We start from the raw sequence: 17,991 nt of genomic DNA, 5'->3' as shown, positions 1-17,991 counted from the left end.
ATTAAGAGGATTTGTTGAATTGTAATTTTGTGTTTGTAATTCTGTATATTTTAATTAAGTTATTGTTAATTGTTATTGGTTTAATGTAAGTGGCTATTGTTCGGGACGAAAAATACTAAGGAGGGGCAGTGTTGCGTCAGCGAGGTCACGTGACTAGTATCACGCCACCCGTTTTCTAGAAATATCCTGTTCCTTCGTGAATGCCCTAGCATTTACTAGATTGGGGGTAGTTTGGTATATATAAGATGGTCACAACGTGACGGGACAATGTGTGTAGGTAATGAGTAATTGAACTGCAGTCAGAGAGTGTATTATTGAACTGAGCACGTGAGACGTTATAGCATTTGTTATAGAGCGACTGTTGAAATTAAGTGTATCGGTAAAGTTGTATTCGGAAAGAATAAACCAGTTTTATTTAAGAAAGGACTTGTGTCGCTAAAGTTTCGTCGGAAAGAATTTACGGAAAATTAACTAACGACTGGAAGCGTAACAATACTTTTATTTATTTAAAGAGTCATACATTGTACTATGCACAGTTTGGAGAAAGAGGTGTACAACTTTATACACCAGAAAATATTATTAAAACAACCATCTTACACTCTTTAAAATACCATGAGATAGATGTTTTATTACTTTTCCCTAATACTATATTTTTATCCATGCTTCTATGTCATTTTATTTTAAAAATAGAAACAGAAGCAACTTGACTACCACATGTTTTGTGTATGTGTGTGTGTGTGTTTTTCTGATCTGTATGAAAAGCTAGTTATAAATTAAGATAAGTCATATGGTTGAGTGTGAATCCATTGAAATCCATTGGTCCATTGGTCAATTCAACCATGTTGCTTTTGCTTCTAGGAGGAATAATGTAAGAAAGGAGAAATTTAAAACTCGAAAAAGTACATGATCAATTATTTAGATATTTTTCTTTATGTTAATCTATATAAATATAATAGTACTGTATGTTGTATGTCCGTGTAACTACTTCGCAGGGTTTGGATGCACCTTCACCAAAATTGGTACGGAGGTTCATTAGATCCATGCGGAGTTTTGTATTTTGCCTTTTTTACCTCTACTTCGCAACCTGTTGATGGATCTTCACCAAATTTTGCATGAAGGTTTGATGGCTTCACATTTTGTGTTTTGCAGTTTTTGTGGGCGTTTTTGTTTTTTGTTTTACAATAACATATAAGGGAAGTGACTTTTCATGTCCTAAGATAACCTCTCATTAATCATGAATTTACATAACTTCCGTCCAGGGGACGGATACTGCAGCTAGTAGTCAATATAATAACCTGACAATGAATCTATTTCTGTCATTTATGCATAATAACTTTTGAAAAATATATGTTTTGCCATTAACATTTGTTAACTTATGGATAGCTTTTCTTCTTCTTCTTTGGTTTATGGCTTTCCAAATTATTCTTTGGAGAGATTAATTTAAAAGAAAATACACAATTTAGATAGTTACGTTATTAACTATATAAATATCTATTCATCCACAGAGAATATACTGTTTTTCTATTGTTTCTTCTTCTTTCATTTTCTTCCAAATACTTTTAAAGTGACTGTCACTCCTTCATTTCTTGGTGGATTGATTTAAAACTTGGTAGGGTTATATCTTGGTCCAATACGCCCAGATACCTTTTCCATTTTTAAAATTAGGTCTTTTAAAGGTATTTATGGGGTCAAAGGTAAAACAACCCAAAAATATATACTTTGGGCTCCTGTGCGTCCAAATTCACAGCAGTCAACATTGACCTACAAACAAACTTGGACTTGCCCATTTTGAGTCTTTTTAGGGAGGGCCAGAGCTCACAAAAATCATTTTTTTGGTCAATTACTTGGCCGTATTTTGACTAACTTACATGGGATTTCATAGAAAGATACTTTTCTACAGGTCCCACACATTAAAAAACATAAATGGTAGACTTGCCTATTTTTAGTAACTATAGGGGATCAGGATGCCATAAAAAGGATAGTATTAGGTTTTTTTTTTTTCAATTACTCTACCATATTTAGGCCAATTTGGAGATTTCGTACAAAGATATGTTTTTACAGGTCCCATATATATATATGTGTATATAAATTAGGGATATGTTCATTATTGATCATTTTAGGGGTCAAAAGGTTAGATAATTCATAATTGTAGGGGTTTTGGTCAATTATTTGGACTTGTTTCGACCAATTTACATTGAATTTGGTACAAACATACTGTCACGTCTCTGTGTTCGTTTGTTAATTTTCCGTAGAAATTCTTTCTGAAAATAGTTCAGCGATACAAGTCCTTTCTTAAATAAAACTAGTTTATTCTTTCTCAATACAACTTTGCAATACACTTAATTTCTACAGTCACTTTAATCTAAACACACGCTATAATTCACAACGATTCACGCACTTTACTTACGGTCACTACGGCACTTGACTCAATTATTCGTCTCGATCTCTGCCTGTCTGCAATTCCAAATAATTATCTCGCTTTATTTGCCTGCTTATATACAGGAATAGAGGGCGTCTAGCAAATACTGGATTATTCATGATGTTCCCCGATCCTTCTAGATACTCATTACGTGTTACCAGCGTCACGTGACTTCCGCTGTCGTAATATTACAAAGAAACTCACTGATTCTAGCCGTATTTTGCATTAGTAAAATCCTTAAAGGAAGGTTTGTTTGTTTGTTTTGAATTTCGCGCGAAGCTACACGAGGGTTATCTGCGCTAGCCGTCCCTAATTTAGCAGTGTAAGACTAGAGGGAAGGCAGCTAGTCACCACCACCCACCGCCAACTCTTGGGCTACTCTTTTACCAACAAATAATGGGATTGACCATCACATTATAACGCCCCCACGGCTGAAAGTGCGAGTGTTTGGTGGGACGGGGATTCGAACCCGCGAGTCGAGCGCCCTATTCACCTGGCCAAGCCGGGCTTTAAAGGAAGGTTAAAACAAACAATCTTTATAAATGTGCGTGATTAAATAAATACTTAATTAATAATAAAGCAGTGCACCGTAGTTTGTTTGACGCCAAAGAAATTTAGAGTGGGTAAAATATTTTGAATGTAACAAAGATCAAATAATTAAACGAAAATGCGAATAAAGATACAAAACCAGCTGTAACAGATTGATATGAATATTTTAGTTTAAAACGACAGAATCACATTCTGTACGGTGAGACAGCGGTAAACTTACGGACTTATAACGTTAAAATCTAGGGTTCGATTCCTCACGTGGCTTTGCTAAAAACAAACAAACTAACACTTTCTGTATACATATAGAGATTTATTCTTTTTGTGTTAGTGAATTATAGAAAAGTAACAGACTGTAGATTATTATAAGTCGAATTAAGGGGTTGTATTCAACGCATTTCAAAGTTGGAAAGTCAGATTAATATACATGTTACATAAGTCTATTTATTAAAACATCCCTTTCATAAACATGGGATTAAACCTTTGTAGATGATGTACAAAATTAATTAATTTAGAGATTTCTTCGTGCTGTACAAAACCTTACTTGAAGTTGAACAGAGTTATTATATTGATCACGTTTCACTTCCAAAGATCGTCTGGCATTTTTCTTTCACTTAATAATTATTTCGTCCTGAAATTGCTTTGTTTTGATAGTTTGCTAACTTTGCTTCAAACGACTGCCGACAAAGTGTCATTTTACATATTTGTTAACATCTGAATAAGATTAAACAGTGTTTCTGATTACAGTTAGTCCCACGAATATGATTAGACTATTTCTGTTTTACAACTAGATCTACATGCGAATATGATTAAGCTGTTTCAGTTTACAATTGGATCTATGTACGAATATGATTAAACTATTTCTGTTTATAAACAGATCTACAAATGAATATAACTAAACAAAGTTTCTATTTACAAATAGTTATACATCTGAATGTAATTAAGCAATGTTTCTAGTAAGTGCCCCATTCTTTGACTGAGAAATAAATTTTGTGCGTGATGTACTTACGGAATAACTAATGTAGTTGATAATAATGCTATGTTTAAAATTGATTACATTAACAAACTTATAGCACAAGAAATAATAATGACGTGAAGATGTTCAAAGGTGTTGAATACATTAAACCTCTACCGTATCCACTAGGACTTTAACCTCTAACACAGAGCTAAAATCTTTCAACTTATGGCTAGTGAATACATCAAAATCCTAACTTCTAATCCTATGCGAAAATCTTTCGAATGTGTAGAGAAAACATTTAAGAAAATGTTAACTTCTATCCATAAAGTATTGATGTTCTCGAGTGTACCGCAAACGTTTTTAATAAAATGTTGACTCCAACTATGAGGTATGAATGTTCTCATTTGTGCTACTGAAATAGTACAAAAACCAGGCTTCTCCCCTAAATCGTTAATAACCAGTTCAACATTTAAAAAAGAAACACAGTGTATATAAAGAAGTGTACAGCTTCTAAATGTGGACTACATGATCGATTGGTATTGTAAGAACGTTACTAATGAAGTAACTTACTTTAGTTCGTATATTGGAGAAACATGCTGACCGGTACATAATAGAATATCTAACACGTACGTGACATCCAAAATCTGAATACTAACAATGTTATTGCTGATCATTAAACTAAAGAACAGATGACGTCTCATTCAATGTCAAGACATATAAATTTCGTAGTTTTCTTGAGTGAAAGATTAAAGAATCCATTTTAATTAAGAAAAACATATCTAAAATGAACATGTATAAAGGTTGATCTCTAATAGCAGTTTTATGATTTTAATTTGATCGAACTTTGGCGTAGTCTTAATACACTTTCAAAATGGTTTAAATATATTTGTCGACATTATTTTGTGTATGTATTGATGAAATGGAATGAAATAATACTTATTGGTACAAGTATGTGCGTTCTTTCTTATATTTTTCTCTTTTTTTATGAACACTATCCTTGGAGTTTAAAAATTCAATTACATGGTTTATTTTTTGTAGTCTTTCTCAAGTAGGAGTAAGTGTTGTACGTAATAAATATCCTGACATCAACATGCCCCTAAAAAGAAAAGTAGCTTAAGCAGAGTGTCTAAGGACGCTAAAAGAATGAAGATGTGTAGGTCTGCGAAAGATTATGAAGGCTCTGAATCGGTTGAGGGTGTGAGGCCGGGCCCCTCAAGCAATACTGGAGGAAATGAGGCATCCACGAGCTCCACTTCATTAGAAACATACTTTGTTGGTCAGAAACAACATTCCACCAGTCGGGAACGTGTGGCCCGCTTCAAAGCCCGCCAGTCTGAAGTCGAAAGATAAAAACGTTTGGCCCGTGACAGAGAGTGGCACGCAATCTCCCGAAAGTTACAGTCTGAGGATAACAGGGAGGCTCGACTGGTAGCAGATAGGGTTCGCTACAGTCTGGTGAGGGAAAATGAAACAGTAGAGGAGAGGGAAGCTCGGCAGGAAGAAGACAGAGTTCGGCACAGTTAAAGAAGGGAAAATGAAACAGTAGAAGAGAGGGAAGCTCGGTAGGAAGAAGATAGAGGGAAACGGGTGCACTGATTTCGATGAAACTTTTTTCATTTGTTCTTTACATACATTCTATACATGTTCTAACCATGAGAAGGTTATAGGCTACTTGGATTTTTGGAATTCACCTTAGGGGTTGTTTTCTTTCCAACATAGAGCTCCAACATAGAGATAATAAACATTGTTTTGAAAATTTTACATTGTATTCACTGTTACTATGGTAATCATTAAAACAAAAAAATGTCCATAAGAATAACATTGGAACTTTGAAGACCCGTGGGGCGGAGTCCTGCAAAAATTTGTTGCATCACTCCAGCTGTCTGTGCTTTATTTTGTTTATGTTTTGGCATTATTTATTGCTTTTAAGGTTATATTTCTTTAAAAGAAGTATTTCTTTGCTAAGGGTCACTCGCCCGTCCACTCGGCATTGCTCTTTTGCGCTTGACTTGTGAACTGCGTTCTTTCTTATATTTTTTTTCTTTTTTATGAACACTATCCTTGGAGTTTAAAAACTATATGTAGCCTGCTCAAGAGTCAGATCTTCTCGCAGCCTATTTAACCATGCCCCAGGTGGACGTACTTCCAATGTCGTCTATCAAGAGGCTCTTCGGTAAATAAAACTAATTTTTTCACAGATGTGTGATACACTACAAACACACAAGTACAACTCATCACAATTTGACATTTTCCATTTTTTCTAAGTGACGCAGTTAACACATGGTCCACAGTATCTTTTGTTGACTTATATTTAATTGTTATAATAATGTACAATAAATAATTAAAATGTAATGTAAATAATGTACAAGTAATTTGTTTGTTAATTGTTAAATTAATGTATTATTTATACACACAACCCGTACAAGGACGGGTACACAGCTAGTTTATAATAATAACTTTAAAATAAACACTAGAGGGAAGGACACAACATCCAAGTTCACAACAATAGATAAGTTTTACTCAGAGCCATTAATTTTTTCTCTTCTTTTTTTTCCAAACACTATATCATCTGTTAAAGCTACTGTAAATTGTTAAATTAACATCAGTAAAAATAGATCAGTGTAGTAATTATGTGGAGAATGCAGATGTAGTGATTTATAGCAGCAGTTCTAACAATGCTTTTATACTTGTTCTATATGAGCTTACCTGAAGAGGCATGAAGGAGACAGCTTCATGACAATTCTCAAGACTAGAGCAGACTAAAGCATGGGTTTAATATGCTGTGGCTGTGTTTAATTATACCAGATGCTTATTTTTTTTCATTTAGCTCATCGGACTTTGAACATGAAGAAGAAAATAGCCATGCAGAGAAGGATAAGTTGGAAGCAACAATGTCTAAGTCACTGACCTTTCAAGATGTAAGAAAGTTCTTTTTTTAAATTTAATGTGAATCTACAGTTGCATACAAATGTATCTATGTAGTTAAAAAAAAGGAGAAAAACTGTAAAGAAAGTCATTTTTAAATGTTGTATTGAAAAAGATACTTTAGAGTTTCAGCTTAATAATAAAACAATGTGTTAAAAGTGAAAAAAAAACATGCAAAACTAATTTCACACTTACTTTAGTATTTTATGTGCCCACCGTTTGCTTCCTTTACATTTTGTAGTCTTTTTTTTGTATTTTGAAACAAGTTTATGGCATCTATCTCTAAATATTTTTAACCATTCTTCAACATATACAGCTTTGTGTTCTGCAATCAACTTTGGTTTCCACTTTGATACAACGGCCTTCAAATCAATTCATAGAATCTTATAAACTTTACAGAATGCTTACCTTACTAGAATACAAACTTCTAGCACTGGGTAACAAATGAAAGTATAAAATAATTTCGTGATATTTTGAAGTATTCATTGATCCTTCAACAATACAAGGATTGCTAGTGCCTGAGTAAAAACAGAAAACACACAAGCCCTTACCATCACACAACCTTCAGCATTTTAAATACTGGGCACGATAAACTTTTCTTTAAATTCTTCTCCTCATTTCCTCCAAACATATTGTTACTTTCTTGGTGAAAAAAAAAAAAGGTTCTATTTTAAACTTGTCTGACCATAAATTTTGGTTGAAGAAATCATCAGTCTTTTTAAGTATCTAATATAAATCTCCAATTGTTTTATTTTGTGCATTGTTTTTAACAAAGGTTTGCATCTTGGTTTTCGCACATGGACATTCATCTTATTAGGGTGTTGTTGAATTGTTCACTCATGAATTTGTTGACTATATTCTGTCAATTTTTTTTGTGATATCTTTTGTAGTAATCTGAGGATTTTTCTGAGCTACTTAAACAACTCTTCTTAATCTTGCTTGGTCTCTCTCACTTGGAGCTAGTTGTAGTAGTTACAATTCTCCTGTGTTAGTCAGCAATAGTCCACACACTGATTGTTTTTGGTAAAAATGATAGTCTTTCTGCTATTTTTCTTATAGTTTCTTCTTTATTTGTTTAGTTGCATCACTGCCATTTTGAGATCATTGTTGTACTCTAGTTTCACCCATTTTTGATGCTTTTTTGGACCACATATTTCCAATTTATTTCCCAGCACTTGATGATTATGTACCTATTTATTTGACAATTATTGTCAGGTGTTAGTTTTGAATCATGATAATTTTCAATAATTAGTAATGAATGGGTTACATATGAAATATGATGTTTGCTTAAAAACTTTTTAACAAAACATAAAATTAGTTTTTGCATGTTATTTTTCATTTTATGTATTGTTGTTTTATTATAAAACTTATCACTACATTAGTTTATATTTTTGATAGAACAATTAGAAATGGTAGATGTCACTGTTTTGCGGATTTTTTCCTTTTAAAATTTTCCAAATTCATGAATATGTATACAAACTATATATATATATATATATGTTTAAGTGTGTGTTGTCAGAGGCAGATCCTATGAGGTCATGATCCTCTCCTCTAGTTGCCTCAAATTTTAAAGCAGCTCAAAAATACAGGAAACAACAATTAATCATGCCAAATTCTCTGTCAGGATTCTGTTTTGCCACAATGGGCTGTTGTTCACCATGAATCACCATCTTATGACAAACTTTCTCAGGGGCAGCAATCTCTGTAGATTCCTTTCTTTCATAGATGTTGGTTCTGCCCCTGTAACGCACGTAACTTGATATCAGTTTTCAATACACATTAATGTTTCAATCATAGATTAGATATAAAATGACTAGTGTATGGACTAAATATTTAGATTTCATTTATTCAAATGAAGAAGGAAACTGGAATATTACAGGTCAACTTATGTAGAAACATTTCATTATAATAAAATATATCTATTTAACTGTTGAAGATCAGGTACCCCCTATTTCTGTATTAACCCGTTAACTACAGATCCTAACACCATATATTACTCAATACACCAGTGTATCCTTGTAAACATTATTTACAGATCCTAACATCATGTATTACTCAATACACCAGTGTATCCTTGTAAACATTATTTACAGATCCTAACACCATGTATTACTCAATACACCAGTGTATCCTTGTAAACATTATTTACAGATCTCAACACCATGTATTACTCAATACACCAGTGTATCCTTGTAAACATTATTTACAGATCCTAACACCATGTATTACTCAAGACACCAGTGTATCCTTGTAAACATTATTTACAGATCCTAACACCATGTATTACTCAATACACCAGTGTATCCTTGTAAACATTATTTACAGATCTAAACACCATGTATTACTCAATACACCAGTGTATCCTTGTAAACATTATTTACAGATCCTAACACCATGTATTACTCAATACACCAGTGTATCCTTGTAGACATTATTTACAGATCCTAACACCATATATATTACTCAATTTACCAATGTATCATTGTAAACATTCAATACTGATTGTGTCTTCTATCCTCAGTTGCTTCAACACTATCAAGTAGAAAACAAAAAACTGCAAGATCTTGTTAAGATAAAAGAGGACAAGATTTTTGAACTAGAACAGGAAGTCATAACTCTAAGTCAAGTAAGCTATTTTCAGTATATTGTTTTTAAACTTTTAGCTGTAAGTAACTGTTTGATATTTGCATCAATATTCTGGACGTTTTATCTTTGATATCACTATTATGTGTTATTTTGAAGTGAAAATACTTGCAGGTGATATGTCTTGAGGAGATTTTAAAGATCCTCTCTAAACAATAAACAGAAAATATTCACCTTAATTAATGTGAAAATCATGGTTTTGGCAAAAGTAAAAAATAAAAAAGTTAAAGAAATTATGAGGTATTTTTTTTCTTAAAGTACAGAATATATAAAAAACAAACTTACTATTACTTACATATTAATCCACCAAGAATTTAATCTCTTGAATGTGCATTAATATTACTTGCTATGTAAATATACACCATACTCCCTTTACTTGTGAGACATTATTTGTTTGATGTAAACATTTAAAGCCTCATTTTTAAAAACATGCAGTGTTTTACCATTTCATTGGACATCATCAGGTAAACCACTTTTGATTAGTACAACTTTCACAGTTAACAATAGTTTTTATAAGACCCTTTAAGTGCAGAAAATGTTTAAAACTTTGATAAACTTCGGCATATTTATTAGCTTTTGATTTTCATTACTTATCAGTCGTCCAATCAGCAGTACTGACTTTTTTACTCTAATGGAAATGTTTTTGTTAATTAAATGTGTGATGGGATTTCAAGGGTTTTTTTCAGACAAGTAGAGATCTATGTATTGGTTTCCTTATTACAATTCTTACATTAGTACTAACAGTAATACTAATAGTGCATTAAATATAATCATAACTTAATTACACTTTATAGTCAATATAATTATCAGCTATGGTTAAGAATAGTCTAGCCACTAAGGGTTCTCAGTTGATAAAGTGTGATAGATGCCAGGAGAGTGTTTTATTTATAAACTCTAAGTCAAAGTGTACTTTTATGGAAGCTAATAGCCAGTATGTACAATTTATTTGCAGTGTGCAGGTTAGAAAAGTTGGAGGGTTTTTTGGGTAGAGTTGCAGAGGTGGAAAGGGATAAATGTAAATTGGTTTAAGTGGTGGTGGGCCTTAGTAAAGAACTTAAACTTCTACACACAAATGGTACAGTTGGCAAACAGAATTTCAAGGGAGCTAAGAAAGGAAATAGGGCTAAAAGATTGGAAAATAATACATTTAGGGGCAAGGATGGGCTTGGGTTTAGGTTAAGCAATCAGTTTCAAGCACTTGCTAATGATGAGGGGGAGAGATAAGGAAGTTATAGTTGTTGGTGACTCTCTAATTAGTCACTAGGATTGAATGCCAGGATTAGATCAATGTGTAGGGATGAGCAAGTAGGCTGGTTGGATTTGTGGGATAATGTTAATGCAAAAGTTAATCTTTATGGTTTACCTTGATTTTCAGAAAGCATTTGATAAGGTGCCTCACAAAAGACTTGTTACAAAAATTAAATCTATGGGTATGGGAAAAAATTTTATTATATTGGATAGAAAATTGGCTGGAGAGTAGAAAGCATAGAGTTTTAAAAAATGGTGTTAGATCTGACTGGATCAAATTATTGTTACAATTGAAGAAAAAGATTTTGGTGTTGTGATCGAAAAATCACTTAAGTCATCTAAACACTGTACTGTAACTAGCAATAGGGCTAATAGGATTTTGGGTAGCATCTATAGAAATACTGAATACAAGAGAAGGAATATTATTGTTTCACTGTATAGATCACTTATAAGGCCTCATACTATGTACAGTTTTGGGCTACCTTCTTCAAGAAGGACATTGAATTGTTGGAGAAGGTTCAGAGAAGAGCCACAAGTATGATACTTGGGATGGTGGGATTGTCCTATGAGGAGAGACTAAAATCTCTAAACTTGTTTTATATGGAGAGGAGAAGGGTCAGGGGGGATTTGATTGAGGTGTTTAAGATTATTAAAGGTACTGATAATATAGATCCATCAAACTTTTTTGTATTTAGCTGTGAATACAACAGAATTAGGGGTCATAAATTCAAATTTTGGCAGCGTAGGAGTCGTCTGCAGTTTAGACAGTATTACTTTTCAAACAGGCTGGTTGGCTTTTGGAATGAGTTGCCTTCAAGGGTGGTGGAGGCAGAAAATTTAACTAAGTTCAAGAAAAGATTGGATGAATACATGAGTAGTAAGGGGTGGTTATAGTTGGGAGCTGGTAGGGACATCCTTGATGGGCTAATAAGCTCCTTTAACTGCTGTTTAAGCTGCTTTAACTTCAATAGGAACACCATCATGACTGCATCCACACTGTTTATATTTTATGCAACACCCCACCTTCGAACCTTGCACTAGGGTAAATATGAATTATTTTACAAAAGGCAATGAAGTTTCACCAAAATCTTGATAAACATGGAAGAACTCTCTTCAATTTCAAATGAAGAAACATTTTTTCTGCAAGAGGTGAATTGATGTGCAGGGAAGTTTTGTTTAAAAGCTCTACTACTAAATTATCATTGAAAGGCAATTTTAGTACTTTTTTATCGTTTTCCAGATATTGTGATGCCCAAAACAGACCCTAGTTTCTGTACAATCAACTCCAAAATATAGTTAAAAATACAAATAATAATACTTCTGAATGACTATGTTGAAAGGTTTCAAATCTACTTATAATAAAGATATCCATACTGGTTTACTTGTATGTAAACACTAAAAGCTTCTGTATAATCTTAAAAAAATCATGCTTTATAAGTGTTTTTTCATTCTATTAAAATTATGATCTTCACAAAGTTACAAATTTAACCTTTTAAATTATGACCTTGAAGCTTTGAATTTACTGTTAATTATATAAAATCATTTCCCTAATTATATTTTCACTAGTGTAACTTCGATCCTTAAAAAAATCTTCTGAATTAAAAACTAAAAACAATTTTTAAATGTGATAATTTTGATATTTCTTACACCATATTATCATTGTATTTTACTTTCATTCTTTTAGTGGCATTTAATTAAGACTGATAAAAAATATAAAACAAATTTTCCTGTTCAATTTAGTTTTTCCTGAGAGAGAGAGAGAAAAATCGATCAGGTTTTACCCAAAAATATAAGAAAAGCAGGTACTTCTGGTTTAATTTACAAAAGAACATATGATAAGAACTGTAATAATTTCAAGCTAAACAAACAAATGAGAACATTTTCACTCATGTGGAAGGTTTTTTGAATTATAAGGTACATATAGCGGTTTTGTTTACTCAGTTAAGTAACAAATCTGAACAAAGAAAACACACTGATCCTCCAAAAATAGAATTAGTCATTGTAACAAGAACCACAAACCAACAGAAATGTTTATTTATTTTCAGTAAATCTCACTTAGTAAGAGCTCAAATATTTATTTGCTGTTTTTGTATTAAAATGATTACACATACTGATATTGACTATAAAAGTGTTCTACTCAGAGCTGGTGTACCCCTTGATGTTGCATTATATCCACAGTAAATTAACTGTTTTAATCTAATTCTTATGCTCTGTTTAGTTCAGATTCCTTAATTTAATATTGATTTTAGTGAACTTAACCACATGATTTCTTACAGATAACAAGGCTATAAATAAAATAGATTTACTTTTATTCTTTTTCCACCACTAGTCTAAATTGTTCTTGATTAGATATACTGTGTATAAATGTTTGGAGATGGCTTGAATGGGTAATGAAAAACTCTTTGTTATAAATGTACAATGTTTTGACAAGATTATGTCATCTGAATCTGATGAAGACATAATCTTATCAAAATGCTATACATTTATACTAAAGTTTTCTTTATTACCCATTCAAGCCATCTCCAAACTTTTATGAAAAATGGGATCCTCTTCATCAAAGATATACAGTGTGCATGTTTATACTGTCACGAAGCATCTTTTTTATTTTGTTTTGTCTAATTTATTTTAGGATTTGGCAACATCTGAAAACAAAAACAGGAAGCTTCAGGAAGAAAATACAGCTCTTCTTCATGGAATGGCAAAGCTTAAAATGTAGCAAGTAGCACTAGAGCCTTATCAAACATACAAACTCTGCAGTAAAATAGGTTACTCATTAAAGTATGCCTGAAGACAAAGGAATACCTTGTAAAAAGTTTGTCACAAAAGACATTTATAAATGAGCTAAAATTGTAAAGCAACATATACTGAAGAGTTTAGTTAAAGACTAACAAGTGCCTGTTAGACACACAATATACCAAATTTTGTGTGAAAAAAAATTATATTAATGGGTGGAAATGTTTTTTATCCAATTCTGTGAAATGTTATATAATTGCAAATATCATTTGATAAAACTGTTTTCCCATTAATTAATTTTCAATCTGAAAAACAGTGACAGACTTAGAACATATTGGACCTAAAATGTATTCCAGGTCATCATCAAATTTTCCACTATAAAAATGTCAGTCTTTTTAATTATTAAATTAAATGTAACCAATTAATACAGTCCATTTAAGTTTAAATTTACTACATTAGAATTTTGCAAACTAACCATACATGTATTTATACTTTTCTGTATTGTTATGATAGAAAATGGTTTGATTTTGATTCCAAGTAGCCCAGAAGAGACAGTACTGACCCTGTTATTCATAGTTCCTAGTTACATTCAAAGGAGTCTTTTTCGTTTTTTTTATAATACATATACTTTATAGATAACCATTAGCAAAATATAAAATGCAATTTGATTATCTTTTTTTTTTTGTATTGTCTTAATTTTGACTGTACTTATCTTAAATAATTTATGATGGAACATAAAGGTTGGTTTTATTGTTAGCTCTTAAAGTTATTGTTCTATAGTAATTCCTTAAAAAAATGCTTTAAATCAGCTGCTTTGGTGGGATTTATTAACAAAGACATTTAAATTTTCAAAATTATGTTTACAAAATTTAAATCAAGTTTATGTTTTTTGTGAATAGCTGGAGAGTATATTGCTACCATTTCTACCAAGATTTAACAAAGCGTCCACTGCACTGAACTGATTATCAGAGTGGACACACATTAAAGACATTTTACTTTCTTTGTACCTTACCAGTGCCAAATCTTTCACTAAAATGAGGTCTAACTTGGTGGTTTGCAGGGAAACCATTGAAAGTGCTACAGTAGCTTACAGTCTTAAGACCTGATTGGTGAATGTGCTGTGCATGTTTTTTGGACATCTGTAAAAAGTTTATTTTTATTAAAAACAATAAAAGCTAAGAGCATTGAAATATTTAGTTTTGTTTTTATTCACATAATAATACTCACAACTGGAAAAAAGAAATATTCTGAATTATATACACACGCACACACACACACGTAAGAACTTATTCTTCTGTAACATGAGTAAACTCGCTCATGTGATAGACATGATAATTTGCAACAAATTGTGAAAAATGGCAATAAGAGCACTACTGTATTTAAATTGTTTTTAAATTTAACAGACCATCTAAATTAAATGTTCCAAATACACTTACATCAGTGTAAGAAAAATTTTTATGTAGAGAAAATGACCATGAATACTTGATATGTTCAGATTTTCTTAAATAAGTAATTCAGAGAAGAAATGGAATTGTATATGCGTCAAAGTATTATGTAAAATATCTCAACTTATATGTTTTGAAGGATTATTGAGAAAAAGTAGTTATACTCTATTTTTGTGTTTGACTAGTAAATTAAAAGTTACACTGTGTGGTGGCTTGGATGATATAGTATGAACTGTGAGGTTACTTACACGTCACATAACTACTAAATTAAATAACATACACTCTCAGATATTTTAGGTTATATAGTGCATACTGTGATGTTATTCACTAAACTTTGTGTCCTTATGAAATGGCTCAGTGGCAAGTCCTGGGGCTTGTAATGCTAAAAAATAGGGTTTTGATACCTGTGGTGTGTAGAGCATAGATAGCCCATTGTGCACTTTTGTACTTAACAACAAACCCACACTAGTACTGTGATGTTGTGCATGTAGTGTACATTGTTTCAATTTTAAATAATTAAAGCACTCAAAGGATCAATGTTTTTAAGGAAACAATTAAAAACTTTATTCTGAGACCATCAGCGGTCTAAAAACAGACACTACATGTTTCGACATACAATCATGTCTCTGAATAAAGGTGTTTTTTTTAATTGTGTACTATAAAAACATTGATAGTTTGAGAGTTTTAATTATTTATATTTACAGAAGTACCTTGAATTTTAACCTTTTAAATTTTGTTTTTTAAACACAGAACTATGCAGTGGTCTGGTTATCTGTGCTGTGACCCTTGTAGGCAACAAAACCTGATTTTTAGCATTATAAGCTTTGAGACTTGATGCTGACCAACCAAGTGGCACCTTGTTTCAACTAATGTTTTGACTCAAAATTAAACAAAGAAAGGAAAAATAAGAACTATAATTTGTGAAAAAGATGAAATGTTTTTTCAGTTTGTTGTTATGCACAAGGCTGTAAAATGTGCTGTCTGTGATCTGCCTACAACAGAGATCAAACTCCAAATGTTAGCATTATAAGCTCACAAACTTATGGCTGACACATCAGGGATGGGATACTTTTCAGTATATTTGCAAAGTATCATTTCATTATGATATTACATATATTTTTTGTTGCAATTTTTATAAATGATATTATGTTGTGTAATTGTGTTACAAGTTTGACATATGGATATCATTATTGCAATGTTTCAATTAATAAAAACACTGACTAAATCACTATGCCAAGAATATTTTTTGATAGTGTTATTGAAATTAGATAGTCTTAAAGAAAAAAAAAGTTAGTTTATATAATGGCATTAGTCTACAGAGAGGACAGTGTTGATAATTAAAAATTTACAGTCATAGTGGTTAAAAATATTTAGAATTGATATGGCTATTGAAAAATCAAAATTTAGATTGTTTATTTATAGTAGAACACTAAGCTACATAAAGGGCTGTCTGTGTTGTGCCCACCATAGGTACTGAAACCCAGTTTTAAGCATTACAAGTCCACAGACATTACTGTGCCACAGAGGGACCAACTTTAGAAATGAGAAATTTAATTGAAATTGAATTAAAATCAAATCATTTAAATACATGGAAAATTGTAAAACTGAAAATATTTTTGACAGTTTGTATAAATTTATTTTTTATCATGGAGAATGGTCAATTATTTTTCTGTCTATCTTATTAAATTTGGTCACAGACATTTTGAAGAGAAATACTTTGAAAAAAAAAGTGCATGAGCCCTTGTTTTTATTGCACTGGGACAGTTGTTCAATTAGATAAACTCGCAGTGAAAAAGAACAGTATGTTAATAGGGAAAGTCTTGGTGAATCAGATAAAATCTTAGTGGAAATATAAGAAGAATGAATGAGGAGGAAGCCTTAGCTAATGAGAAAATAATGATAAATCCTAATTTGCAAGTTAATATATCCATGAATTCAAAGAGGGTAAGTCATGTTTTAGTCCCAACAGAATACATTTGAAACTCCATTACATGATTTTGTGTTGGAATGGGACTGAAATCTGTAAATGTTACAGAACTGGGAAGTTGTAGAGAAATTAAGTGCATTACAGATATTTTCACAATGATGTGAAATTTAAAATAGAAGCTGGAAGAATGTAAAGGAAATACTAAAAATTTAAGAAAAAACTAAAAGACAAATGAGAAAATGTAATTACACATCGGAGGACATTACCCAAAACTTGGAAAAGTGGAAGCAAGAACATTTAGAAAAAGTGAATTACAAAGCTAGCTATATGGACAAAGAAAGAAAAGAAGAAGCATGGTTAGTGACATTAAGTGTTTTTAAAACCACTGATATCAGACTTAAAGCTATATAAAAGACTTTAAAATTATGACTACCAAAGTCCAGAGGGAATGAATAAAAACTCTATAACCTGAGCTCTTTCTAAGGGTGGACCTTTCTTCTTCAAGGGCAAACTGAGATTCCCAATTTGCCCCTGAAGAAGAAAGGTCCACCTTTTCGAAAGCGATTGGGTTATAAAGTTTTTATTCATTTCTGTCAAGACTTCTTGAACCTTCATGTTTTTCTAACATCATGAAAGTCCAGAGGGATATGTAGAGTAGAAGGATGTGCAACAAGAAAACAGTACTATTTCAGAAAGCTAGAAGAAGAGCTGGTACTTGTATGAAACCACTTACATTAAGGCTAACAAGCATGGAAACCACCTGAAATGTTATCAATACACAAGAGTATCAACAATTGACTACTGCTTCATGTAATTGATTATATCTCATTTATGTACATACCCTACATGACTACAACCATCTCTGGGTCATAGAATCTAGGATCAATTCCACTTTCCCAAACCATAGAAAAAAATCAACTGATTACAAAGGCAAGCACAACAGAGCTATTTTGTGATTATTCCTTATACAAATGGAGGGAATAATAAAGAGTGAGTAATCCATTTGTCATATTTTAAAGAAGAAAAAATAAATCTTGATATAGCTTACTGTGGATGTGAAAAACATTCAAACAACATATCCTAATCAGTTATGTCCGCACACACAAAACAACAATAACACATTGTTAGTATGTTAATGTCCCTGAAG

General features: G+C 31.9%; 1 long non-coding RNA gene across 1 annotated transcript in view; it reads left to right on the top strand.

The window, feature by feature from the left end:
• LOC106463277 overlaps positions 1-14,662 on the top strand; it is a 33,607-nt gene extending 18,945 nt beyond the window's left edge. The window contains exons 3-5 of the long non-coding RNA XR_001291053.2: positions 6,751-6,841; positions 9,370-9,474; positions 13,369-14,662. This is a non-coding gene — a long non-coding RNA (uncharacterized LOC106463277). The remainder of the gene's footprint in view (positions 1-6,750; positions 6,842-9,369; positions 9,475-13,368) is intronic.
• Positions 14,663-17,991: the final 3,329 nt, after the last annotated feature.

This window comes from Limulus polyphemus, unplaced genomic scaffold (genome assembly GCF_000517525.1).
Source record: "Limulus polyphemus unplaced genomic scaffold, Limulus_polyphemus-2.1.2 Scaffold1365, whole genome shotgun sequence".
Classification (NCBI taxonomy): Eukaryota; Metazoa; Arthropoda; class Merostomata; order Xiphosura; family Limulidae; genus Limulus; species Limulus polyphemus.
This window is presented reverse-complemented; position numbering and strand designations above follow the sequence as displayed.